This window comes from Lagopus muta, chromosome 6, assembly GCF_023343835.1.
Source record: "Lagopus muta isolate bLagMut1 chromosome 6, bLagMut1 primary, whole genome shotgun sequence".
Taxonomy (NCBI): Eukaryota; Metazoa; Chordata; class Aves; order Galliformes; family Phasianidae; genus Lagopus; species Lagopus muta.
Genome location: NC_064438.1, coordinates 49041775 through 49069290, shown reverse-complemented (window position 1 = coordinate 49069290; position 27516 = coordinate 49041775). Strand labels below are relative to the sequence as shown.

At 39.8% G+C, this 27516-nt stretch overlaps 1 long non-coding RNA gene across 2 annotated transcripts in view; it reads left to right on the top strand.

The window, feature by feature from the left end:
* The window catches only part of LOC125694350 (uncharacterized), a 96960-nt gene that overhangs the window by 13978 nt on the left and 55466 nt on the right, over positions 1–27516 (top strand). The window contains exons 2-3 of one of the 2 annotated variants that reach the window (XR_007377514.1): positions 16715–16834; positions 26573–27210. This is a non-coding gene — a long non-coding RNA (uncharacterized LOC125694350). The remainder of the gene's footprint in view (positions 1–16714; positions 16835–26572; positions 27211–27516) is intronic. The other variant, XR_007377515.1, reaches the window with a different exon arrangement.

The following is a 27516-nucleotide window of genomic DNA, read 5'->3' as shown; positions in this document are numbered from 1 at the left end:
GCAAATGATTTCAGAAGGAAGATGGCAGAAGAAAGTAAGAATTGTTTTTGGTCTTCTTTGGCAGGCTAGGTCATTCCTCTGTTTCAAACACTTTTGCAGAACACCTTGCTCTGGGAGAATGCATCTGAACTTCCTTGGTTGAAGTGATTGTGTTTCTCTTGTGCAAACACCTATGCCTCTGAACAGATTTGAGCCCATAAACACTGTTTTGGCTGTTTTGTTTGTCTTTGAAGATGACTGCCAACTTTTGACTTCCACATCAGGAATCTTGCGTAAGACCACATGTGAAAGAAAAGCATCCATGTAACATTTAAAAATCCATTGTTTTGTTAGTTAAGAGGAAATGCAGTTAGACCAGTATTTTATGGCTTTCTCACAGCTTTCATGATCTTGCAGGAGCATGTAATCATAGAGTATTAAAAGGAAATCCAAGCTACTAATTCATCTGTTATCTTGTTTAGGGGAAAATGCATGTGATGGGAGAATTGGTAGGATTAAGTCGCTACAAGAAATTGTAACCTTCTGCTGTGTTTGCATGTAGGAAACCTGATAATGTTAGCTGTCTCTACCATAAGGGAGCAGAAGGATGTTTTCATGCCTACGTTTTACTATGAATTGAAACATGATGCCGTAGGCACAAAGCATAGTAAGAGAGTGTGTGTAAACACTAGTATACGTATTCACATATATACATGTGCATTCTTCTGGTGCATGTATATTTCTTTCCAGATGCAGTTGGAGTCCTGGCTGCTGTGAGAGTTTGATGGCTTTCTTGTGCAATGTGGGTGTTTATCATTCTGCTGTAATTGTTCATGTTGTGATGAGTTTCCACTTGGGAGCCATTTTCAGGCACATGTTCCTGTCAACCAAGGTCAGCACTGAGCCAGAGAAGCAGAGCACAGGTGGTATGTCATAGTTAGCCTCTTTCTTTTGGCTTCAGACTGTGGCACTTCTCAATTTAATTTATGATTAAACCATTGCCCTGAGATAATACAAAAAATATTAGCGTATTTTTGCCTGGATTTCAGAGAAATGGTTCTTTAAATAAACAAGGGAAAAAATGAGTGAATGCATAAAAAGGGACTCAGGACCTGACCAAAATCCTGTGGAAAGACTCTTTGGATTTCAGCAGGCTCTGCTTGTCCTTAGTGCACACTCTGTTGTGTCTAATCCCAGGTGGGAGTATCACATTTTCAGGTTGCAAACAGCTCCTTGCCTCTCATAAGCTGCAGTGCTGGTGGCAGTGGAGAAAGCCCAGGGTGATGGGAGAGTTTGTGGCAAAGAGTGATTTTTTTTTCTGCTTGGATGGCAGCTGGATTCTAAACAAAAAGGCCCTAAGGGGAGAAATACATCAGGGTCATTACTGTCATTTGGCAGTTACTAACTTGTATTCTTGAAAGAAACTGTTAACACAATTTTGCTGATTCTTGCCAAACTGCAAGGGCAAGCTGGCTGTATTTTTGGAGCCAGAATGGGACCGCAAGCTTTAGAAATCTTCTCTACAGTCAGCTGATCAAAGAATATGGGAAACTGTGTTTGGATGTTAACCTTCTTACCTGTGGAAATCCATGCTTGTGTATGCATTGTGTTTTTGTCAATTTTCAGTGTGGGCTATCAAAAGTTCCATCACATTTTTAGTTGTCCTTGAATGATATTATTAATAACCTATTATAAGGTAATGCTTTAAGAGCAAGGATGTTGATTTGTTGAGTTGGATGAGATTTTTGAGCTGTTTACAATGTATAATGGTGCTGGTTTTCACTTGAAATGGATAAAAGTCAGATTTGAGCTCTGTTGATCAGATTTTTCTTGTTAGAACTGCACCTCCTTTCCAGAGTAAAGGAATAATTTCTTATTCCTTCCAAGACCTTGATGTTTCTTTCAGTTTGTTCTGTTTAGCCTGGAACAAACAAGACAAAAATTCCTTCTCACTGTGCCTAAATTGCCAACATCCATGACGTGGAAATTCAAGCCCTAAGAAACAGACCTTGAACAGGGAAACCTCTGCCCTAAGGGATATCATGACTTGGGATTTCCTGTGACTCCATTTGGTGGTACTGCCCTTATGTTGTGGCTTCGTCTGGCAAAAGCAGTGAGAGGGCTACCTTATGGGGTGCAGGAGAAGAAATGGAGAAGAAATAGTGATTGTCTACTGGGCAGGCTTGATGTGTTTCTCTCCATTATGTATGCTTGCTGCCCAGAACCTGGATATGACAGAGTGGCCACATGGTACAGCGAGAGAATATTTTTTTTATCACAGTGACAAGACTGTTTTGCTATATGTGATTGGCACTGGTAGTAATGGTAGCCTGGAGTTCAAAACTGGCAATAAGCCCCAGCAGGAGGCAAACTGTAGAATTATATAATTGTTAGGATTGGAAAAGACCTCCAAGATTGTCTAGTCCAACTGTTCACCTAGCGTAAATATTTCCTCACTAAATTATGTCTCTCAGTACAACATGTAAATGTTTCTTGAACGCCTCCCGGGATGGTGACTCAATCACCTCCCTGGGCAGCCCTTTCTGGCACATGACCACTTTTTTGGAGAAGACATTCTTCCTAATATCCCTGGTGCAACTTGAAGCCATTCCCCGTAGTCCTGTTGCTAGTTGCATGGCAGAAGAGGCCGATTACCCATCTTGCCACAACCTCCTTTCAGATAGTTGTATAAAGTGATAAGGTCTTTGAGCCTTCGCTGCTCCAGACTAAATAATCCCAGTTTCCTCAGCCACCCTCATAAGACTTGTACTCCAGACCCCTCATCAGCTTTGTTGCCCTTCTCTGGACCTGCCCCAGGGCCTTGATGTCTTTCTTGTGAGGGTACAAAAACTGAACACAGCACTCAAGGTGAGTACAAGGGGACGATTACCTCCCTGCTCTTGCTGGCAACGCTATTTTATATACAAATCAGAATGCCATTGGCATTCTTGGCTACCTGTGCAGTCTGCTGGCTCATGTTTAGCTGAACACTGACCAACATCTCCACATCCATTTCTTCTACACAATCTTCCAGTCACTCTGCCCAAAGTCTGTAGTGTTGCCTGGGGTTTTGCAGGGCCAGCACTTGTCTTGCTGAACTTCGCTCCATTGGCCTCATCCCAGCCATCCAGCCTATTCAATGCCCTCTGAAGGGCATTTCTACCCCTTTCTCCCAGCTTGGCGTCATCTGCAAACTTACTGAGAATCACTCTTTCCCATTGTCTGGTTCTTCAATAAAGATATTAAACAAGACTGGCCCCAGTACTGACCCTTGGGGAACTCCATTTGTGACTGGTCACTGGCTGGATTTAACTCCATTCACCACCACTCTCTGGGTGCAGCTCTCCAGCCAGTTCTTTACCCAAAAAAGAGTGTACCTGTCTGAGCCATGGGCTGCCGGCTTCTCCAGGAGAATACTGTGGGAGACTTATCAAAGGATTTGCTGAAGTCTAGCTAGACTATGTCAGCAGCCTTTTTCTCATCCACCAGGTGGTTCACTTGACTGTAAGAGGAGATCACATTGGTCATGCAGGACCTGCTTTTTGTGAACTCATGCTGGCTGGACCTGTTCTGCTGGTTGTCCTGCATATGCTGTGTGATCTCACTCAAGATGATCTGTGTATGTGGTGCAAGAGTAATCTGGAATCTACCTTAGTGTTTCACCTTCATGAAACAGTGCTTCACTTGGGAATTTTCGCTGTGATTGTCTATAATTCAGTTATGTCACATAAATATTGCTTAGATGCCTAATTTCAGCAAGTTCAGTGCAGTCCAGTCCAGCAAATGCAGTAAGTGACATCCCTGGAAGCATATACAATAGATTTTCCATTGCACTGAGACACTTGTTTTACTAAGTTGATGTTTTTAATATGATATTGAATTTGTTTGAAATACTTGACTGTGCCAAGCCTTGCAAAACTGAAGGAAAGAAAATTCAGTAAATGTATGGTATAGAATTTCTTGTATGCACTGTGAATACTGGCACAGAAAGAAACTGGATTAGCTGAACTCTACTGATACTGTAGAGTATGTCATCTGTTTCTTTCTTACACATTTAAAGAAAAATATCCTGAACTCATTTTCTTGATGTCAGCCTGGAATGAATCGGCTTTATCCAATGATGTTAAACTACTATTCATGCTACTGATACAGTTGCGTTTTATTACCTGCTTGATGCAAGCCATGAGTAGTACAGAGAGTATTAAGTATGTGTTCTAGTTTCTACGATGCAGAACGTGTGATGCAATCCACTACAGGGTTTATGCATATATGCACTGAGCATATTTTTGAGCTACTGTACTTTGAAATCTGTGCCAGACATCTATGCAGCCAGACAGTAAACAAAGAACACGATACCTTAGGCCAGGAACCTTCAACAGCACAGAGGGCTTACCTCAGAGACTACAAACAGGAAGCGTAGCATGCGTTAAGTCACAAAGGTCAGTAGGCCAACGGAGAGCAGTGCTGTGCCCATGAGTTAGGTACGCATATGGGATCTGAAGGCACTGGGAGTTTTGCCACTGATTTAAAAAGGGGTGAGACTTCAAGAACTGTATCTACTGCCACTTAATTCCATTGGCATTAGTGAAATTGCTTCAGATTTGGTTGAGATTGGATGCAAAAAGTGAATCTGATCTCTTGTTAAAAGGAATTGAGAAATTTACATTTATTGCTTCATTCAAAAAACATTTTTCTGTGCCTGTGAAATACTTTATGAACATTTTGCCTTAATTTATGTAAGAGTGCTCTTCAGCTAAACTCACATTCTGATGCCACTGAACACAGATTCTACTGCATGAGAAAATATTATAAATGCAATGAATATTAACTGCAGCCTTTTCCAGATCCCAAAATGGGACTTTAAATTACAAAGTTTTGATATGTGGCTTACATGTTCCTGGAAATTCTGTGAAATTCATCACAAGATTGAAGAAAACATTTTTTTTTTCCAAAGCCAAAACTAAGGTTAGGAGCTAAGCTTGAGACAATCTGGTCTGGCTGCACAACTTGTTGTAGACTTCAAGGAGGCTTGAAGAACTATTTCACATTCCTCAGTTGCAAGTGAATACGTAGTTGTAATGAAAAGAAAAAATAATAAAAAATAATTCTTATGGAAATGAGAAATCAAATGTAAAATATATTTATAGAAAGCAAAGCTGCTGAACTATGACAATACTTCTGTTGTTTTGGTGTGGGTTTTTTTTTTTTTTTGGTAGAGATTTTACATTTAGTTTTTATGTGATTCAATTTTTTTTTTATTTATTTGTATTAATGATTAATATGACGTGTCAGAATAATGTAATGGATAACTAATGATACTGTCCTCAGAACCATCAAAATTAAGTTGTTATGCCTGATGGGAAATGTAGTTTCAGATCTTTTCTTCTCATGATAATGAAAAACATTCATAATGTCAGAAATCGTTTTCCTTATGTGCCAAACAGTACAATGGAGAAATTTGGAGAGTGTTTACAGCTCTTGGCTCCTCTCTTTGGAATATCTGTACACTGGCTCTACTGAAGCAGGAAAACTAATGTTCTTAAGGAGGTAGAGGAGAGAATGAGTAGCAGAAGATGCTAAATTGCAGAGCAGTCAAATAGGAGGAAAACTACCAAATGGGATTTCTCCCAGTTGATGATGTCCATAGTCCAGAGAGTTAAATCTCTGAACTTCATCCAATATCAAGAGGAGATTCATAGGAAGACTGATGTTTCTGCCAGTGTGCTTTCTGGGAAAATGAAAAATATTATCAAGAATTGGTCCTTGGACATCACTGATGGTTCTGCAGTAAGAAAACAGACCAGTAACTGACTAATTTAAAGGTATTAGTCATACTGATATTCTCCTGTCTTCCTTTCTGTTGTCCCTTGGAAAAATAAAGTAAAAATCATGGATCTATTTGCTGGCTTTACAGCATACAAATATGCAGTAGTCTAAAGTTTGGTGCAGTACCTTGCCCATAGGAGCCAGCTCTGCATTCTAATCTTGGACTGTCAGATCAGATATATAGAAAAAGAAAAAAGATATAAAAGCCTTTCATCATTTTCTTTGCTGTTGCCATTCTGTATGAAGAGAATTTTCTGAGTGGAGTTTTGAGTTTGAGATTCTGCATTTTCCTCAGGGTTCATCTGAGGTGTCCACACCTGCAGCCTTCAGCAGTAAATATGAGAGGAGATCTGAAAATAATGCCTCCTATTTTATTATGTTGGCCCACGATGTCAGAGATGGATGCTGGTGGTATGGAAGTAGAGGTTGAACATTTTCACCAATATTCCATCACATTTTGTTACTGTGAAACATATAGGCAGAGGGGCAGTCTGACAAAATGGTGTCTGACATGGAAATGTGCATGAAGCAAAGGTGTGTCACTGAATTCCTCCATGTGGAAAAAATGGCACCCACTGACTTTCATCAATGCTTGCTGAACATTGATGGAGACCAAACAGAGGATGTGACCACAGGTGGTGGGTGGCATGTTTCAGCAGTAGAGACAGTGGCAGTGGGTCACCTTCTCTGATGCAGATTTTCACGAGCATGGCATGCAGATTCTTGTTTATTACTGGTGAAAATCTGCAGCTAATGGTGGTGACTATGTTGAAAAATAGCATTTTGTAACAGAGAATTTGTTGTATCAAACAGTGTTATTGTGCTTGTTGTAGTATTTTCCTTGGAAATAATAGGAGGTATTACTTTCAGAGTGACATACTTATCTGTCTGAGACTTCTTAAATCAAGGAATTGTTTTTTGTCCAGAACTGTAAAAGACCATAAGGTCTGATCAAGGACCAGAGAGATGGTTTAAATTCTCAAGATTTTGCGCTGTGTGAATGCAATGCTCTCATTATGTGAGAAGAGACTTTAGCTTCAAGAGCTAGGTTCGCTCTCTTCCCTACAGGCTTATTTTTTTTTTTTCTCTCTCTCTCTTTTTTTTTTTCCTTCCAAGACTGAGAGCAATATTACTGTGAAAACATGGCTTCCCATGCTCTCTATATGTTGTGTTATATGATGGTCATGTATGTGGTTTGTAAAAGGGCAAATAAGGCTCTTTAAGCAAGGTACAAATAACAGAATTTTAAGCGATCATCAGCTCCTTCACGGGAGGTCTATTTAGTTAATACTAATGAAGCTTTTTTTTTTTTTTTTTCCTTTTTCCATTTTAACTGACATAAGTTCAAGCTTGTGTTAGCTGCTTTTGTTATAATTCACTTTGGCTTTTCTTCAGCCCTTGCCCTTTGCCTTAGTGATCTCTGTTTTCCTTCCATCTGTAGCTTCTTTTCTTACGTTTCTCTTGAGCAGATTCCTTCCATCTACCACAAGAATGGGTACTCAAATCAATTGTTGATTGAAATCCTGGCTCCCTGGGTGTTTCCCTCTGCTGCCTTTAGTTGTGTCAGGATTCAAGATACATTTGTTTTTCTTTCTTGCCATTACACAAATACTGCTCCCCAGTAGGACTTTGAAGTTCGTATTGTATTCATTAATAAGATTTTAAATCTTTTCAAGACAGTCCCTCTTAGCCCTTCTCCACCAGCAGGATGTGTAGCCCACTGCATATGAATTGGTTCCGGGAGTGGGGCCAGGGAGCATAGGAGCAGGGCTGGGCCAGGAAGCTGGGATAGCTGTTTCTCCAAGCATAGGAGAAGAGACTTCTGGTCTCTGGCTTTAGGGCTGAGGAGTGTGGCCATCTGTGCTGAGCATGGGTCAATCAGCTCCTCATAGTGCCATCAGCAGTAATGGGGAGTGGGGTCAGTAGGACCCTAGGGGCTCACAGTTTATAAACCAGCTGGGATTTCAAAAGTTAGTTTGACCGAACCGGGACGAACTGTCTCCAGCACAGTTTTGGCTACCCACGACCTCTGTTGGCTCAGTCCCCTCCTTCTAATGCCAACGCATTGCCTAATGATGTCAGCGGGTGTTTTGGGTTTGCAAGGAATGCAGGAATGGGTTCTCTGAAGAACAGAATGTGTATGTAGAAATGCTTTAAAACAGACTCTTTGCAGAAACTTTCTTTAAACATTTTAACAAGAAACCTGAGCTTCTTCCAGTTCCTTGGATGTTGTTTTTAATAACTATCCTTGCAGGTAGGTCATATTCTTCCACATAATTTTGTGAAATGCATGTGAGGAGAAATATCTCAGGAGAATCTTTTTGTCCAATACAGCATTCATGCACTGCTTGAATGCCTTTGAAGTCTTTGAGACTTCAGCAGCTTAAGTGCTTTTCTGAATTACAAATTTTCACATCAGCATGGCTATTCTAGTGATTCTTCTGTAGAGATGATAATTTCTCTCAAGCATTAAAGAATTCCAGCTCTACTTGATTTTTGTCCTAGCATTTAACAGTATGGTACTGTGTTGTTGTCCCCTCTACACTGGCTTGATGAGGCCACATCTGGAGTACTGTGGGCAGTTCTGGGTTCCTCAGTTCAGGAAAGACAGGGGACTTCTAGAGGGAATCCAATGGAGGGCCACAAAGATGATTGAAAACTGGAAAATCTCCTTTATGGGAAAAGACTGAGAGAGCTGGGGCTGTTCAGCCTGGAGAAGAGAAGACTGAGAAAGGATCTTATCAATGCTTATAAATATCTAATGTGTAGATGTCAAATGAATGAGGCCAGGCTTTTTTTGGTGGTGTCAGCAATAGGACAAGGAGTAATGAACACAAACTGGAACATAGGAAGTTCCATAGGCACATGAGAAAAAACTTCTTTACTGTGAGGGTGACAGAGCTCTGGAACAGGCTGCCCAGAGAGACTGCGGGTTCTCTACCTCTGGATGTTCATCTGGAGATGTTCAAACCCTGCCTAGGTGCTTTCCTGTCCAACTTGCTGTAGTGAACCTGCTTTAGCAGTAGGGTTGGAGTGGGTGATCTCCAGAGGTCTCTTCCAACCCCTACAATTATGTGATTCTGTTTCTGCAAAGGACTTTGCTAGGCTTCGTACTCTCATTGGTTGCCTCTGAGCAGAATGGAAAGGAGTCACCATGCCATTTCCTCAGAGTGTATTTCCTGCCATGTTTAGCATATCTTCTAATTCTCTCCACTACTTTCAAGTAGCTTCCCTTCCCTTCCCTTCCCTTCCCTTCCCTTCCCTTCCCTTCCCTTCCCTTCCCTTCCCTTCCCTTCCCTTCCCTTCCCTTCCCTTCCCTTCCCTTCCCTTCCCTTCCCTTCCCTTCCCTTCCCTTCCCTTCCCTTCCCTTCCCTTCCCTTCCCTTCCCTTCCCTTCCCTTCCCTTCCCTTCCCTTCCCTTCCCTTCCCTTCCCTTCCCTTCCCTTCCCTTCCCTTCCCTTCCCTTCCCTTCCCTTCCCTTCCCTTCCCTTCCCTTCCCTTCTTTTTAGACTTGTGTTTACTCAGTGGCATGTAAGGTCTGAGGCAGGAGTTGAGTACTTTGTAGTATCTGTGTTGCTCATGGTGTGATGCAATCCCTTTGTCCAAAGGGCTCTAATGGCTTCTTGGTGGGGCTCACAGTCAGTGACTGTTTTCTATGTGCTTGTGCAATGGCCTGATTATAGTTTGATCCAGACAATAAGTATTCACTTTTCTAAATGATGCTGCGAGAATTCAGGGATTTCTTACTGAGTGTTGGATGTGTTCATCACATGTATGTGCTTGCCATTGGATATGCATGTGACTTTACGGTCAACAATTTCATCAGGTAAAAGTATTTCTGGTAGCTTCCATAAAGGATATATTTTCTGAAACGTATTAGCTTGATAGTGTTTAAATTCAAGATGATTGCCAGATTACCTACTGTACCAGTATGTTGAACCAATTTCCATTTTTCCGTCACTGCTATGCACTGGCATTTCACAGACTGGGACAACCCCAACTGTATATGACTTTTTTTATTTTCTGTTGGAGAAATGTCATTGGCCTTTTCTGACCTTGTCCTATGGTCACACATGAGACTTTGAAAAGTCTTTTTACTCGGCTTCTCTCTTGTTACAATAATATTACAGAGTACTACTTCCTGAATTTCCTGTTAGAACATAACAGTTTTTACAATGGTGAAGCTTTAAATAGAGTTTGAAATATTTGGCATCAGGATAGAGATTTTTGTATGCAATATATTAGCATGACTTTTTAAACCCTTAAGTAGGGTGGCTTGTGCAAGAAGCTTCTTATTCCCTAGTAAATCATAGAATTGTAGGCATCGGAGGCAGCTCAGGCGACCAGTCCATCTCTGTTCTGCAGCAGAGCCAAGGACTATTTCTGACAGTGATTTTCCTAACCTTTCCATGATAGACTTCAGTGGTGAGGATTCCAAGGCCAGCCTCAGTGAGCTGTTCCAATGTACTGCTGTTTTTGTTAGTTATTTTGTTCTAAGAGCTAACAAATCTTCTTTTGCCACATGGTAAGCAGTTCTAACCTTGATAGACCTGAAGAACAGTTGATCACTGTCATATTCATAAAAGCATCTTGCATATTTGAAGACTTATGTCTTCCCTCAGTCTCTTTTCTAGACTAAACAAACCCAAATCTTTTAGCTTTTCTTACTGGATCATGTATTCCAACTTGTTTTTTTTTTTTTCTGTTGTTCTCTGCACTCTTCAGATTGTCTGTATAAATCAGAAAGCATACTATTTAAAATTGGACGATATTTTTGATTTGAGGCATTCACTAATACCAAGAAGTATAGAATGATTTCTTTTTATGAAATGTCATATACTTTTTGTATCTGCAAGAATCATACTGCTAATTCAGTTTGTGCAAAGCTGTGTCTAAGATTTTTCTGCAGTTTTGCAGCTTTCCTCTGCTTTGTAATTGTGCGTTTGATTTTCCAGCCCAGGTGCAAAACTTTTCTTCCCATTACATCTTGCTGTTTTCAGAGCCAATGTGATAATTAGAAACTCTTTGAATCCTGTTTTGTGAAGGTTTTTCCACTCTTCGCAGCTGGATGTCTTGCAAATTTGAGCATACCTTAATATTCCATCCTTTTACTTGTTAATGAAGGCCCAGAATAGAACTGGGCTTTAGGGTAGCCTCTTGCAAAACCAAGCTTGATGTATATTTTCCACTGAGTTACTAATAACAATACAGTTTTCAGCCAGCCTATAGTAATATAATAGTAATATCCTCTGTGGAACTTCTGCTGGCTTCCTGATGAAAGCATTGGGGACTGGGCTTGTGCAGCATTGTGTCAGTCTTTCTAAAGTCAACATCCTGTCTTCTGGTTCCCCTTTCACCTGTGGGCCATAAATGTGTAACTAAGGAGAATGTTCGGACTGGTCTGTCATGATTTATTTTTCACCTCCATTAGGAAAATTTGGCCAGAACACTACTTGTGTCTCTGGTTCCCTCAGCCCTTCCCTGGAGCCAGATGTCACTTCTGTGCAGTCTAGTCTGAGTCACACCTGGCTGTTCTATTAGTGCTTGTGTAGAGCATTGGGCAATGGCTGAATTGCTAGTTGAAGCTTGGCACTGTGTCTGTTATCTCATAGATTTGGGCTCCTGGCAGGCAGGCAGCTAACACCCTAGGAAGCTGGGTTGACAATGGATGTCTCTGTTCATCTCTGAAAGAATTTTAACAGAAAAAAATAAATCTTGCCCTGATAATCATCAACCAAGCAAACAAAAACAAACACACACACACACACACACAAACGCTGCCAAAAACCAAACCAAAACAAAAAAAAAATAACCCAAAAAGACAGAACACAGCAATTTACCTGTAATCTGATCTATTCAGTACCAGGTTTTCCAGTACTGAAATGATCCCTGTACATTTCCCAAATAATTTAATGGCAATAAACATACTCATCAGCTGACTCGTCCTTCAACCTCTACAAGAAAATTTTTAAAGGGCTGCTTTATTTTTCCCCCCCTTCATTCCTGGCAAATGCACAAATATCTATCTGAGGTCACATTACTTAAATAGAAACTAATAGAAGAGCTGGTTGTACAAATACTTCACAATCTGGTCACAAACATGCTCTAAGACATGCTCGTCTGCCTTGGGTGAAATTCACCTTGGACAGAGACAAGAATTGCACCTTTTTAACTCAGAAGAAAGTTACTATCCACCTTGTGCTTTAGTCAAGCTAGAAATAGAGTGAACTGGGAAAGCAAAAGAGGGATTTTAAGACTTCTGGCCTGCCAACTCTAGCTATTTATAGCAAAAGAGAATAATCATGGAATAAGGTGAAAATATTTCATTTTTATAGCCCTATATAAGATGAAGTTATCCTTAAGTGAATCATAGCCTCTGAACCAATAAACAATGGAGTAATGTGTTTAAAAAAGAAAAAAATATTAATGAAAACATGACTTTATTTGTCTCTTCTGGAAGCTTTCTGTGTCAGTTACAGTAGTAAACATGCCTCCTGTGAATCACTGGAGACGAAAAACAGACGTATACTTGGGCTTAAGTGGTTCATATGGGTTTGTAACAGTTTTGTATCTTTTGAGCATTCAGGAAAATCCGGCCTACAGATTTTGAACTGTGATTCTGGCTACAGAGGCACAACACATTCTTTTCTGTTTTTAATAAGTCTCTCTCTTTGTGCAACAAATCCTTCTAAAAAACTGCACCAGCAGTGCTAACCAATGGGTAGCAGCTAGAAGCTGTGGGGAGAGGAATTGCTTTGGCTGGACAGAGACTAAGGGATTTGTACACCCAAATTTCTATTGTTTTTAATAGGAATTTGGCTTCAAAAATCTTAGCTTTCATATGTGTTCAGTCTCTAACAACTGGAGGTCTCTAACCCTTCATTCCTATCTTCCTGGATCAAATCCTCCATTGGCTGATGTACCAGCCAGGGGAAAGTAGATACATCGTTGTGCACATCCTTTCTTAAGATTCCTCCCTTGTCAGGTGCACTGTGCTGCTTTTCTGAACAAGAGCACCCACCATCTGCTGGCGAGAGCTTATAGCGGAAGGAAGGAGGGCCGGTATTCCACCAGGAGTGCAGAGGTTGCTTAATAACCTTAAGCAGGTTTACAATGTTATAGTGTGGATCAGTTTTTCCCTTTTTCAGTGGCTTTTCAGAAGATTATGAGAGACTTCATAAAAATACAGAGCTCTTATGTGTGTTATCATTATTCCATACCTACTGGCATACTGCCATTCTGATTCTCCCATGCAAAATAATGTAAGGAAACTGAAAAGTAAATGTTTATGAAAAATTCATGAATAACACCAGAAATTGATTACCTCAGTTTAGTTCAGATGGAAAATCTGAATGAAAACCCAGAAACTTAAGTATATAACAAGGGGCTGCTAATTTAATTTCTGATGACCTAAGTGACTGAGAACTTTAGAATGATTTACAGTAGGCTATATGTTACTTTAATGCATTCAGTTCATCACTGGGTTGCTTGTAGTGAATGTAATCTGGTAAGGTGATTGTAGGTGATGATAAGATAGTTGCAAGCAAAAGGGAAGCGTTTGCAATGATGTTTACATTTTCTCTACTCTTTCAAATGACATAAATTTATATGGAAGAGAACTAGATGCACAGGGACAGCATTAACTACTACATATGCTGAGGAAAAATTGCAAGGGAGTAGATTCCTGAGGTGCGGTTAGATTAACATATGTTCAGTGTAAGTTTGTTAATGAGGCAGATGTCAGAGAAATGGATAACTTAGAAACCTTGATCAAGGCATCAAGACAACGGGACACATCATTTTGACACAAAGAATTTTTACAGATTGCATGGGACTGGCAGTACTCCAGTATTAGTTCCAGACTGAAATGAAATTCCATTCTATATCTTTCTTTGTGTTAGAAACCTGAGTACCAAGTGGTTATTGCACAGAACTATATTACGTGCACAATTTAAGCACACTGAGTACAGTACACGATTATAGCTCTATTTTAAAGCACACTTCTCTTTAACATGTTTTTACTTAGAATGGCTCTGTAGGTTAATATTGGACTCAACCCATATACACAGTGCATGGGATTCTGAAGTTGCATTATCTGCCTGTGCTGAGCATAATGAAGAGGGAAAGTGCTCTCCAACTGTATGAAAAGAATGCATGATTGGTCATGATACTTTTGCTTTTCTGCCCATTGCAGCTGATGCTTTCATTCCAAGAAAATAAGCAGTCAGTGCAGAGAAGGTGGTGGCTGAAGGTCTCCACCTGTTGCCGTAGACATGTGGCTTTCTGGCAACATAGCACAATTCTCTGCACAGGCAATTGAACTACCAGGGCTAGTGGGCTAGATGGATGGAAGGAATTATATTTAAATGCCTCTCTAGTGTTTAAGACATCTCTAGGTGTCACTGATATTCCTCTGCCTTCCCATCTACCTTTTCTCCTCCTATGCTAAAACTTTCTGGGTCAGTTTCTGCTAGTGAAATTGCCATGGGACCTATTGGTCTGTTTTTGAGTTTGTGCTGTCTGCCTGAGTCCTGACCACATCAAGCTCTTGGTCTGTGGGCCACAGTTTAAAACAGAGAAAAGTGTTCTCATCCCCTTTCCTGTTCCACTTGTGGTTAGAGCAAAAAGTGTGTGTGCAGTATTTCTCATATTACATACAGTTTTATGAAGAAAAAGTCTGTTTTCTGATATTGAATCAACTACTCATTAAGGTCCTTACCTTTCTAACAAAAGATTTGTGCTCAGATCTTTTGCCTATTTTTGCATAATCAAAAATCTTTTACCCAGGAGAAACACTAGCTAGGGTTGGTGTTTTTGTTCTTGGCATCCCTCTATGAACGCTCTGGTTTATTTTCCTTTTTTTTTATATTCAGAGGACAAGAACAAGAATGATTTCTAGTAAATGTGTTTTAGGACACTTAACAGAGAAAGGAGAGCTAGGTTACTATAAGCTGAGACTGATAGGTATCTAGAAATTGGAATATATATATTTTAAAAGGAAGAAAATAAAATTGTTATGTGCATGGGAGGTGGGCAAGATGATGGAAACCAACTGTGGCAGCTTGGTGGCCTGCCATTCTGCTGAAAAACGTAGGTTAAAATCTCTTGGTGAAGGAAGGGCATGGAACCAAAGTGGAGACAGATGAATGTCCTGACACTTGAGTGACAGCATACAGTCTCCAGACACATTTGTAAATGTCTTTGCGTGTATGATCTTATATTGCACTTGTTTCCATGTTTCCTACTGGCTAGCTTAAGCCCTCTCTTAGTCTGCTGCTGTCTGCACATCCCATTTCAGTGTGCCTGAGGCCTCATTGATTTATATGTTGCTGCCAGCTTGAGACAGCTAATGTGGTTATCACCTCCAGCTGTTTACCCCACCCTTAAAGTGCTAAATAACTCCAGTGGCTCTGCAGCTGGTTTACTAACAGCTCAAATATCAGTGCATGGAGGGTGAGGGGAAGCTTGGGTACAGTAACCTCATCAGCTGTCTGAAACCAAACCATCTCTTCTTGCCCGTCAGAAATGGTCGGCCCTCATATTGTGTGGGCCCCAGGTGCAAGGCAAAGCTTCCAAGTGCCCAGGTGCTTTTTCACATCTAGCTAGAAGCAAAATAATTATGTTTCATGGTGCTGAATGTAGCCCTTAAACTATTTTAATTTCTAAAATAAATGCCTGAACTCCATGCATAATGGGGAGCCCCATTATTTAGGTGCTTAACTGGTAAGCACTATTAAGATTGAGGAAGCCAGTTCTTGAAGTGGGCACATCAGAAATGTCCCTTGGAAATGAAACCATCTGAGGTTGGGATTCCGCTAGCTATACAGGGTTCTGCATCTGAATACATTTTTTAGACTCAGTTTATAGCTGTTACAGAATAACTGGTCACTCTCTTATAGAATAGAGCATCTCCTCTGGAAACAGATGTCCAAACAGGTGTCCACCTTAGCTGCAGACATTTTTTTTACCAGATCCCAAAGTGAAATGAGATGAATCTTTCTTATGGAAAATATGCAGAAGCTTACCTTGAGTTGCAGTGAGTTGAAATTTGGTTGGTCCTTGTATCCAGGCACAGCTCCTTTGTGTATCCTTCACGCCTTACACTTTTGAGAAAAGCTCTCATGTTTCTGAGAGCTGCCAGTATTTCTAGTAGCATGTGTTCCTTCTTGGTGTCCTCTGTGGTGGTGGAGTTAGAGTTGGGTGTCCTCCCTGCTCTGCGGCATGATAGGAGTACAGGATCTGCCCCGGGTTTGCATCTGCTGAGCCTCAGCCACGCACTTTGGTTGGATCCATTCAGCAGGGCACTGGGACATGGTCATTAAACAAGGGTAAGGACCTCGCCCTCCAGCTCTCCCTCTCCCCTCTATGTTTTAAGTACCACATAATACAAAATGCACTCTAGTTTCCCAATTGGACATCCTAATGTACCCTTTTATACACCAACTTTACAGCTGACTCCAGCTCCTATAGAAAAGGAATATAGTTCCTCCTAGGCACCCAAACACAAGTTAGATTTCTCTAAGTGCTTGTCTACTCCCTAGTGGTTTTTTTTTTTTTTTTTTGTTTTTTTTTTTTTTTTTTTTGTGTGTGTGTGTGTGTATCCAGAGTCAGTTGAATTAGGATTCTCTGTTCAGCATTGTGATTTAGAGGGAGAAGAGAAACTTCTGTGTAGAGATGTCAGCAATATCAATTGCTCTAAGTTTCCTGGAAATATCTAGCTCATATGAACTGTGAAAAAAAACTGTACTGTGAAGAGTTACTGGAAATTAGACTATCTGTATAGATGGAGTGAAATTCAAGTTTCCTCTTTATGTCCAGGTTAGAATCACAGAGGTAGGTGCATATAAATAATTTTTTCCTTGAGTTTCTCATCCAGTTATTTTCCATTTCTTTTTCTTGCTTGTTTACAGCCCTTGTGATTATATAACAGTTCTCAAGAGGAAGCTGCTAACAAGCCCATCTGATATTTTGTGCCAGCTGTTTCAGTGGAGGCGTGTTGGACTGGAGTGAACTCCGCCTTCTTTGACAAGGTATATTATATGAGTAACACCATAAAATATATTTCAAACAGAATGATAGTCTACTTAACCTCTTGGTACTCTTTTCATTAATTTCTTCTTGGATCAATTATTATGTTTTGCCTGTCGCAAAACTGAGCTGAAAATTCCTCTGGGCATGGAATGTGTCATTCGTTTAAACAACATCAAGGCACACTGTTCATGTTTAATTATTACTTTAATGCAAGTGCTAAACTGTTTTCAGTCACATCTAACAAACATGTTTTCTGGGAATGGTTGCTGCCTGACCTCAATTTGGGGACAAGTTAGGCTAAGCCTTGAAATGCTGCATCAAGCTGTCATTCCAAATAGAAGTGAGCTCTGTCACCCTTGCATGAACTACATACTGTTACATGGATGGTCTGGTGAATGGTGAATATATAGACTGCCCACCAGAATGGACATTGCAGTATGCTGATTTATGATGAGTAAATTCTAGAGTAATCCTATTGATGATGCTTAGAAACATCTGTTGACAATGTAGCTAAGTAGCTAAGCTAGCAACATTGTATAGTAGATGAAAGCCACCTGTGGTGAAATCTTTTTTAAAATGTATGTAAGTATTTCTGTCAGTGTTGTTGCATCAGTTCTTTTTCAGCATATCCTTTATGGGATGACACATTTATGCGTAAATGGTCAGAATATTTATAGGCCCAGTTCTAGTGGAACGTGAGTATACGACTAAAGGTATTGCTCTAAAAGCCAGTTTGACGCAACATGTAGAAATGAAAGTCACTTTAGTTACTTTTAAAACCAAACCAGAAATGTTGTTCAGGATCAGGTGTATGGAGAAAGCAGGGTCTGAATTGTGGGTATGTGAGAGATTTGTCTGAAACAATAAAGAAACAGTAAAGAAACAATAAAGACAGGAAGCACTGTGATATCTTATACCTTGATAGACGTTGGATTTACTGTGTTTTGATGTATTCCATATAAATTACATTATGAACAATGAATTATGGTACATCCACAGTCATTTCATAAGGCTAATCTGTTCCAATTTTAAACTAAGTCAGAGCATACATTCGCTTGACGTGGCATAGCATTCACCTTGTTCACATCTTAACAACTGACTAACACAATGTTGATAACACATATAAAGATTCAGACTCGACTTAAAACTTCACACAGGCAGGACTCTAAGGTTTGAGAATTTCCTTCATATCTAAGAAAGATCAGTTGAGATAATTCATTATATCTGTTGGAAGATTTGCTTTGACATTTGAGACCAAATTTTGCTGGATTTCCCTTTTTCTCTCCTCCTTCCCTGCCTGTTTTTCATGTTTCTTCACTGGGCCTTTTTGAAGTCATAGCTGCAACTCATTGCTAATCTTTCTTGCTCATGACCTTGTGAGCAGACAGCAAGACCTGAGTAAAGTTTGACAGCTGCAAAATGTAGCATATAAATGCTAGAAATGTCTGCTTCTGTTACTGATAGCCAAAAAGCTACAACATACTCTAACAAGATCTTTTGAAAGAGGACTTACAAAAGTGAGTGACTGTGAAACTAGCTGCCTTTTGCCGCCCTTAATATAGAACCATTAAGAGTTTTAAAACTTCAGCTTAATGTTTTAGTTCATAGAAAGCTTTCTTTGTAAATTTCCTGGCCCAGAGTACTCTTGCTTTATGCTTTTGCCACAGTACTCTGTTGGTTTGTCCTGGTTCGAAGGAATAAATCCTGTTTTAAATTTCCTTGGTTTTTTATAACAAAGGGCTCTGGAGGAAAGAAAATCTTTTAATCCTCCCAGCAATAACCTGACACGACCTTCTAAACACACTATTAGCTCAAAAATATCAGCAATATTTTGTAGCTGTCTTAAGAGCTTACAATAGAGATGGACCAAATATTGAGAAGAACAATTATACTTGGATCTGAGGAAATCAGTATCTTCAGGACAACTACATGTTTAAAAAGGGCTAAATGTTAAAAAGTATTTAAAAAGCTGCATAGTGGAGTATTGTTCAGTAGTGGTGACATTGCACAGCCAGTTTTCTGCATGCTCTTTCTAGGCTTGTGATTTCCTCACTGTCTTAGCATGAATTACTTGCTTTCTTTGTGCTCTTTAGTTACTCCAGTCTGCTTTGTCCTTCCTTCATAAGAGCTAAGCTTTTAGAAGATGTTCAGAGCTATTTTAGTATGCTCAGTATGAGATATTTCTTAGAAAATTTGCAGGAAGAACCAATTTTCTGCAAATCTGGTCTCTCTATTATATCAGTGGGCTGCCAACTATTGCACATAGCTTAAATGTCAAATAGGTATTTTTAAAAAATTAATACTGTTGTATAAATGTAAGTACATTAACCTAACTCACATGGAAAGAACCTTATGGTACTAAACTGTCACAAAGTTCACTTAAAATTGAGGTCTTTGCACTTACAGGGAAGAGAGAGATAGGATGTACAGTAGAGAAAGATAAAGGTAGTAAGAGAAGATAAAGAAAAGAAATCCAATTGCTTTTGGTAACTTGGGTTAAAGTAGCTAAATTCGAAGATAAAAAAGGGTTTTAAAGCTAGAAGTTGCTTTGATACTTTTAAGTACTTCAGTTGTTCATTTTGGTATGCAGCAAATTCTTGATAAATCCTACAGCCATTACTTAATCGTTCTATTTTGAAATTTATGTTAAGAATCTGAACTAAACCTAGAGAAGTCAATGAGAGCCTTTCAGTTGCATTAGGCACATACAGCAAAATTATAGCTAGGATCACAGATAGACATGGGGAAGGTGATGCCACAAAGTGGGATTTACCTAGACCCAGACTGCTGTGTGCAGCACTGTCTCATTCTGACTCTGGAGAGGACAGTGCTTTAAAAGTGTAGTTCCTACTTCAGATTCAATTTTAATGTAGTTGAGCAGTCCGAGAAATGTGAGTTTGGTTGGTACCAAGTTCCTGCTCCCAGATGTGAGAACATTTTGGGGGAAGGGAGTATGATATGGAAAAGTGTGGCAGGAGCAGCCAGACATGCTGGCAGCGTGGAGGCTAGAGCAGCAGTTCTTCTGCCCATGCCACTGTATCTCACACAGCCATTATGGCCAAAGTATCTGTAACGTCCCTGTTTGCAGCAGGGATTGACTGTAGTCTGACTATAGAACAGCTGCCACACCTTCAGCTTTGGCACAAGTTTCTGTCTTGGGCACAGTGCTTTTCAAAGACATGGGTGCGCTCATCTGTGAGCTAGCTGTTGATGTACAGGTTGGTCTCTAAACTTCGCCCGCTAGGAAGCTTGGACAAATGTGTCATCTACTCAACTTTCAGATTTTTTTCTGTTGAAATGTTTGAGGTCTACTTTGGTACCTGGCTGGTGGTGAATGCATTCTTCCTGCTCCTTTACAGGTTTGAAATACTGTGTTTTAACCAACACGCTAGAGTTTATTTAGATAGAAGTATGGCAGGGATGCACCTCTGTCCTGCTGATGTTATGAACTTTGCAAGAAAGACCTCTGCGATCTCCTGATTATTCCCCCTTAGCTGTAGTGCTGCCCAATTCCCAGGCCTCACAGGTTGCTGCCGCAGGGAGGAGACTGTGGTAACTGTCAGATATGTCATTGATACAGTCCTATTTAATTAAAATAATATTCCACTAGTTTAAATTTCTCTGAACACCCTCAACTGTTTTTTTGTTCAGTTCCAAGTCCTCCAGCAGCCAACACTGTGCCCAAAAAGCTTTCTGCTTTTCTTTGAGGGCCATGCTGCTGTCTTCACTAGCCTCTGTGGACCCATCTCTGGACTGTCTCCTTGCTCTCCTGCATGTTTTTTTACTTCTGACATGAAGTAGTTATTCTAAAAAGCAAAGTCCAACTCCCACTTCTGCATTTTACTCTGGGGGAGATCCTTCAGGCTGCGTGGCCCAGCTCCTCCTCCAGCTTTGTCATGCTGATTTGCAATTTAGCCTGTAGCTCCTATTGTTGTATTTATTGCTAAACAAAAGGAGTATTTTTTTTTTTTTTTTTTTTGCTCTCTCACTGCTTAGGCTGAGTAGAAGATAGTTGTCGTGTCCACTAGCTTCCATGAGCTTTGTGGGTACCGCTGAACAGAGGTCTTGTGTGCTGAGCACCACCTCATCTTCAGCAAGGCAAGATGCAAAGAGCTTGGTGGCCTGGCAACTTCAGTAATCTTCCCTAAGCTGCAAGCATTTATATTCCTCATGGCTTCAAATGGGCTGCTTATTCCTCACTGATTTAATGGTTGACTTCTGATGTTTTTGGATGAGTCAGATGTCTGTAATAGTGACACTACATCTATGTATGTGGTAAATGTGAGAGAAAACAGATGTGTATAAAAATCACTGAGTTTGATTTGCAACAGTGAACAGTATTTTGATTAATCATAGCTGTATAGCTAATGTGTACTACCTCTCTAGTGGGGGGTAGAAATTACTTCTTTCACACCTATGTGACTTCTACCTTCACATTTGTATTTTTTCTAAAACTCGACCTAGAGTACTCTAGAGTTAAATTCAGGTCTGTTTGTTTTAGGATTAATTGTACAATCATTGCAGTGTTTTAAAACAGTCTTGCAACCTTAAATTTCAACATTGAAAATTTCTGGCAATATCTGAACTTTGCTCATATGTAAAAGGAAATGAACAGTAGCTGCTGAGTAAGTGTCATACATCAGTTGTTCCCAAATAGATTTTTTCCAATACAATGTGAATTTATTTGGTCCGGTTTTATAAGTTGTCTCAGACCAAAGCTGAATCATTTGCTGAATAGTAGATGAAAGACAGAATCCTAATCCAGGCTTAGTCTGACACTCTGAAGCAAAGAATTTCAAAGTTCCAGAGATCAGAAGGCAAAGAATTTCGCAAATAAGTATCAGCCAACTCCTTTTCCTGTAAGACCTGAGGTTGAATAATGAAAGACCAGTGGCAGAAAGTAATAGCTGAACAAAGAAAAATGAAAGGTCTAACCCTATGAACTAGCTTTAAGGTCATGAACAGGATCTTACAAAATGAACACAAATTCATTACTGGAAGAAACCAGAATATAGTCTTTAACACAGTACGATATGTCAGATCTGATCAAATCATGTATATGTGCAAAATTCGAATAACTGGAGTTTGCTAGTGAAATTAACAGGCAGCGCAGGGAGGATTTCCCTAATGAAGCTTCTAATTTTCTGGAGATACTTCTCTGGATTGCTAACTATGGTCTGGACAAATCATGAGACACTGGAGAAATCATAGGCACTTTATTTCACAAGTTTCCGTGTGTCCTGTAGCAGGATTTTGGGAGATGGACATATAGTCTGCAGTGCTGATGTTATTTTATTGACTCACCTACTCCAGTGTTGAGGTTTCAGGAACTCTCCTGCTCTGTAGAACCCTTTTTAAGCCCACAACCTCTGGCTTAAATGAAGACTATAGAGTGCTCTAAATGCACTAACAAAGGTCTGGGTTTTTTTTTTAGAAGTATGTAAGATATAAGTCCAGTAAATGGGCACTGAGCATAAGTATTAGATATCTTTCATTTTTTGTACATGATTTTGAAAGATGGTATTTCTCAGAATAATGTGAGAAGACTTGGAAAGCTGATTTATTCCTGTTGTAAGATAATTCTGCAAATGACTCAAAAGTGCAGTAATTTAGAAATCTTGAGGTTCTTTCTATATCTGGATTTATGCATTCAGCAAGCTTTTAGTGAAAATATATGAATCTTTGGTAATTACTTTAATTCATGAATAGAACTTTAACTGAGCTGAACACATGAATGTACCTTACAGTGTTCAGGCTTTGTGAGACATTTCTGCTAAATCGGCTTATGAATTTCCTTTTGATGAGCTTAATTGTTGACAGATTTTTCAAAAGCCAGCAACAGCTTTCTTTGCTAGCTAGTATTCACATGAACTGGATAGTCTTGTGAAGTCCTTTATTCAATTTGCATAATATTTTGCTTCTGCTGTAAGATGAAGCGAAATCCTTTGTAGTGAAACCAACAATGTTAGACATATTAAAGGCATCAATCCTAATCAAATAAAAGAAAATAGAAAATTCACCCTCCCAGCTTGTTCTTCAAGATTTTAGGATATGTACAGCTAGAAAAAATACATATTTTTTCTTTTTTTTTCTTTTCAAAGAACTGCTATGAAAAGGGTCCTAAATAATGTGTTATCTCCTATTCAGAGAAGATATTTTACTGGTTACTTAAGCACATCTGTAACTGTGCTTTTTATCTGGGATCCCTCAAGTCAGAACGCATTGCAAATGCTAATATATTCATTAAATCTAGTAAGCTTTTTTGTCCGTTTGCATACAAGAGACAAATTTTATATCTTATATATCCAAACGTTTTATTGCTATGGTAATGTTTTAGAATTTCTACCTTTGAATACTATTCCCAGGGTGTATAGGTAGGAAGGGAATTAAATGTAAAACGAAGAGCGGGATCTCTGGCCATAATGATGGTTGTGGATGTCTGAGGGTAGTGAAGCATGCAGAAGCCTTGAAAATAACTGACCTTCTTTTCTCCCAAACATTTCTGAAGAATTCTTGCCCGTTAACAATACCTTAAAAGTAATAAAGTCTCGGATCTGTGCATTCTAGCCAAATGAGGCCACATCCCACAGTCCTTGCTTTGTGTTTACTGGAGTAAATCTCCCATTTGCTCATGATAGGATGAGGTCTGAGAACTGAGTAAGGATGGCAGGATGGGAATTGGTTTGTCACCTCTGACAGTGGGTTTGCAAACTGCTGGAACCACAAATGAGCTCAGTGTTTAGCAAGATGGTGGATGCCAGCATGAAGCTTGGAAGTGCCAATTTTAATTAAAACCTGCACTTTCAAATCAAGTTCTTAGTTAACAATGGGTGGGAAATTCTTCCCACCATATAAATTTTCTGAATGCTGTATTGACTGGCAAGATGGGGGCAGCTTCTCTTTCCACAAAAGTACTGCTACCATCACCTCCCCCAGCCAGAAGAAAAAGACTACATTGTTTGTGGAAACTCTCCGTGTTCATGTCCTGCATTTCAGCCAGAACAGACAGATTTTATTTTGTCCTCCTCACCCCCCTTCCTTCGTTGTTAACAATGGAGCAAACACATGAGATTAACATGGCTCTTGACATGGCTCAGTTGTTTGCCATTTGGAAACTACTGATTCCTCAGTTGTATAATTGTAAAAATTAAAAAAAAATTAAAAAAATAAAAATTAATCAAAAGATTCAGTTATTTTCTGTTTATTCTAAAGATAGGGAGAACAGAGTAGTAGGGAGAGAAGGGGGGAGCGAACAACAAAAAACAAATTAGTTTAAGAACCAGCATGTTCCCCTTACTTTAAGGAACACAGTAAACATTTCAAAAGTGCATGCCAGCTCATTATCTAACTCAGTCTTCACTGACTTCATGAAAAACAGCAGCAGTTAAGCAATTTTTGCCAAAGCAAATTTGGGTACATGTATTGCTAAAAAAAAAATTTGACATCTGCTCCGTACAGGTTCCTTAATCTGCCACACAGAGGCAAATCAACATTTCATTGTTATCCTTTCTTTCTGATGTTTAGCCCTTTCTTGATTGCTCTTCTGGTCTGTTTTGAGCATTGTTTATCCAGAGCTCTGGTATGACCTATGACTTGAATTGTTGGCCAGAAATGAACCTCTCCTAGTGTTTAAAGATGTAGACACAGCGTCAGTAATATAATCTGCGTGGTAATATCTGTTTGAAAATACCTCTTTTACAAAGTTTATTGTTTTAAAAAAATCTGTTTATGAATTCCTTCATTACCTAAGTTTTAAGAGTTAGTTTGTCATTAACTTCACTTATTTTTTTGATGAATGTTGTTTTGAATACTCCAGGTAGCTGCCTTTTTCATTTAATTCAGTGAATACTTGTAATTTATATTCAAATGTTTGTCATAATAATTTTAGTAAAATCTGTATTCAGTTATCATTATTTATTGTGATAACAATGGATACAATGGATTCCATTAATTTGTTCACATTGATAAGTTACTAATTCTTTGGGAAACACATATCTTTCTATGTCCAAAGCATATTAATTCAGGAGTACTTTGAATCCTATTGAGCTTTGTTTCCTTTGGGAATGACTCTTCATTTAAGAGAAGTGCAAGCATCTGTTGAACAATTGTTTTATTAAACAGTTTAAAGAATATTTCTTTTGAAACAATGCAGACTTTTTCCCATTGCCCTTACGTTGTCTGCTATGTGCATTACTGTCCTGTTGGCGTTGTCTTTTCTCACCTTAATACTTTCCATTCAAAATTAACATGACAATCTGTATTTTGCTTTAGAATCTGTATGATTTTCTGCCATATGCTTAAAATGCAAAGTTGTGCAGTTTTGATAATTTCATTCAGAGGGACCTCGACAGGCTGGAGGGCTGGGCTCAGGTGAACCTGATGAAGTTCAACACGGCAAAGTGCAGGGTTTTGCATTTGGGCCGGAAGAACCCCAGGCACCTGTACAGGCTGGGAGGAGTGGTCCTTGAGAGCAGCTCGGCAGAGAAGGACCTGGGGGTCCTGATGGACGAGAGGCTGAACATGAGCCAGCAATGCGCTCTGGCAGCTCGAAAGGCAAATGGGATCCTGGGCTCCATCAGGAGAGGGGTGGCCAGCAGGGACAGGGAGGTGATTGTCCCTCTCTACTCGGCTCTTGTGAGGCCCCATCTGGAGTACTGTGTCCAGGTGTGGAGTCCTCAGTACAAGAAAGACATTGAGATTTTGGAAAGGGTCCAGAGGAGGGCGACTAAGATGATCAGGGGGCTGGAGCACCTCCCCTATGAGGACAGGCTGAGGGAGTTGGGCTTGTTCAGCCTGGAGAAGAGAAGGCTGCGGGGTGACCTCATTGCAGCCTATCAATACCTGAAGGGAACCTACACCCAGGAGGGGAGTAAACTCTTCAAAAGGGCTGACAACAGCAGGACTAGGGGAAATGGTTTTAAGTTGAAGGAGGGAAGATTTAGGTTGGATGTTAGGGGGAAGTTCTTTACTAGGAGAGTGGTTAGGCCCTGGAACGGGCTGCCCAGGGAGGTTGTGGATGCCTCGTCCTTGGACGTGTTTAAGGCCAGGTTGGATGGGGTCCTGGGCAACCTGATCTGAATGTGTATGTTTGGTGGCCCTGCCAGGCAGGGGGGTTGGAGCTGCATGATCCCTGGGGTCCCTTCCAACCCGGGTGATTCTGTGATTCTGTGATTCTGTGATAATCAGTTTCTCTATTGCACATGCGTCATACTCTTATTCTTTATGAGTAATGATTATTGAAAAAAATCTTACTTTTTTTTTAATATAGAGTTTCTGATTTCTTTTTTTTTTTTCTGAAAAAACAACCCACACTGATTCAAAATTTCTTAATAAAATAGGGCATTTTTTTTGGTAGAAAACAATGCCACTTTAAGGTTTTTGAAATATTTATCTCATTTTCCTTTTGGGAAAAATAAAACAGCTGGTGAAATTAGGATTTCAAAATGGAAAAAAAAAAAAAAAGAGCTTAAATAAACACCCATTTAACATTTTATCAAAATGAAGAGTGCTGATGAAATTTAAATATTCTCATTTTCAATAATTTTCTACTATTTCAAATATTCTCTTTGCTATTGTTGAGATTTGAAATCCTTATGAAGACCAAGCGACAGAATGTAAGTTTCTCTTTCTCTCTCTTTTTTTTTTTTCCTTTTGAGGTAATTACATCTGAAATAGAGTATATCCATAGTATATCAATACATTCCAATATTTATTTCATGTCTTTCTTTGTTGTTAAGCAAAGGTTGCTTCGCTTCTGTGGCGCAGTTACTTCAGTTGATGCAGTACAATCTGGAAAGTACATTTACATGGAAAACCAAAGTATTGCACTTTGACTACAGTTTTTATATCAGTAGAAAGGACATTGGTATTGCCAGTAGAAAGAAAAGTGAACTTTGACTGTGAGTGTTGGTCAGAAAAATGTCAGAGGAAGAGCATAAGGACAGCAATCTGCAGTTGGACCAAAGGTTGTTCCAAGACTTTGTATCTGATAGCAGTCAGCAGAATATCCTTATGGACAAGTGTAAGAAGCAGGGCAAGTATAGAATTATTCTTTCTGCTGGTATACTTTCCCAGCTTCTGACAGTCAGCAGTTTTGGGACTCCCTGTGCCGAAGTTGCATCTTAACCATTGTTTTTATGAACCACTGAGTGCGGAAGCAACAATAGGAACAATGGATCACTGTTCAGCATCAGTGGCAACTGCGCTTAGAAATAAGTAACAGTGCCACTTCAAAATGCTTGACATGGACAACAGAAAGAGAAGAGCCAGGAAATTATAGCAGCACTAAAGCCACACCCATGGCCAGAGGCAACATCTCGCAGCTCCTCCAAGTTGTGAACTCCTTGGGAGCTGAGAATCCCTACCATGCAGAGAGGTAGGAGCCAAACTCACCCTTATATAAGGCAGCAACTTCTGCCCGTGTGGGTTCTGAATGGGATTTGGTCTCTTGTTCTTCAATGTAGGGGTTCCTCCTTTTGTTTTTCTGCTGAGATTCCTGTTTGGTGAGAGTTGGGTGACCTTGCCTCATGCTAGTACGAGATGCTACCGGTCAGCTCATCTCTGGTAGTTGAGAGAGACTTCCACATTCTCTGAGTCACTGTCAAGTTCCTGTTCAAGCATCTGTCCCATGTAGGAAGGCATAACTTGTTATTTCCTCTGACAGCGCTCTTTAGGGGCTGTC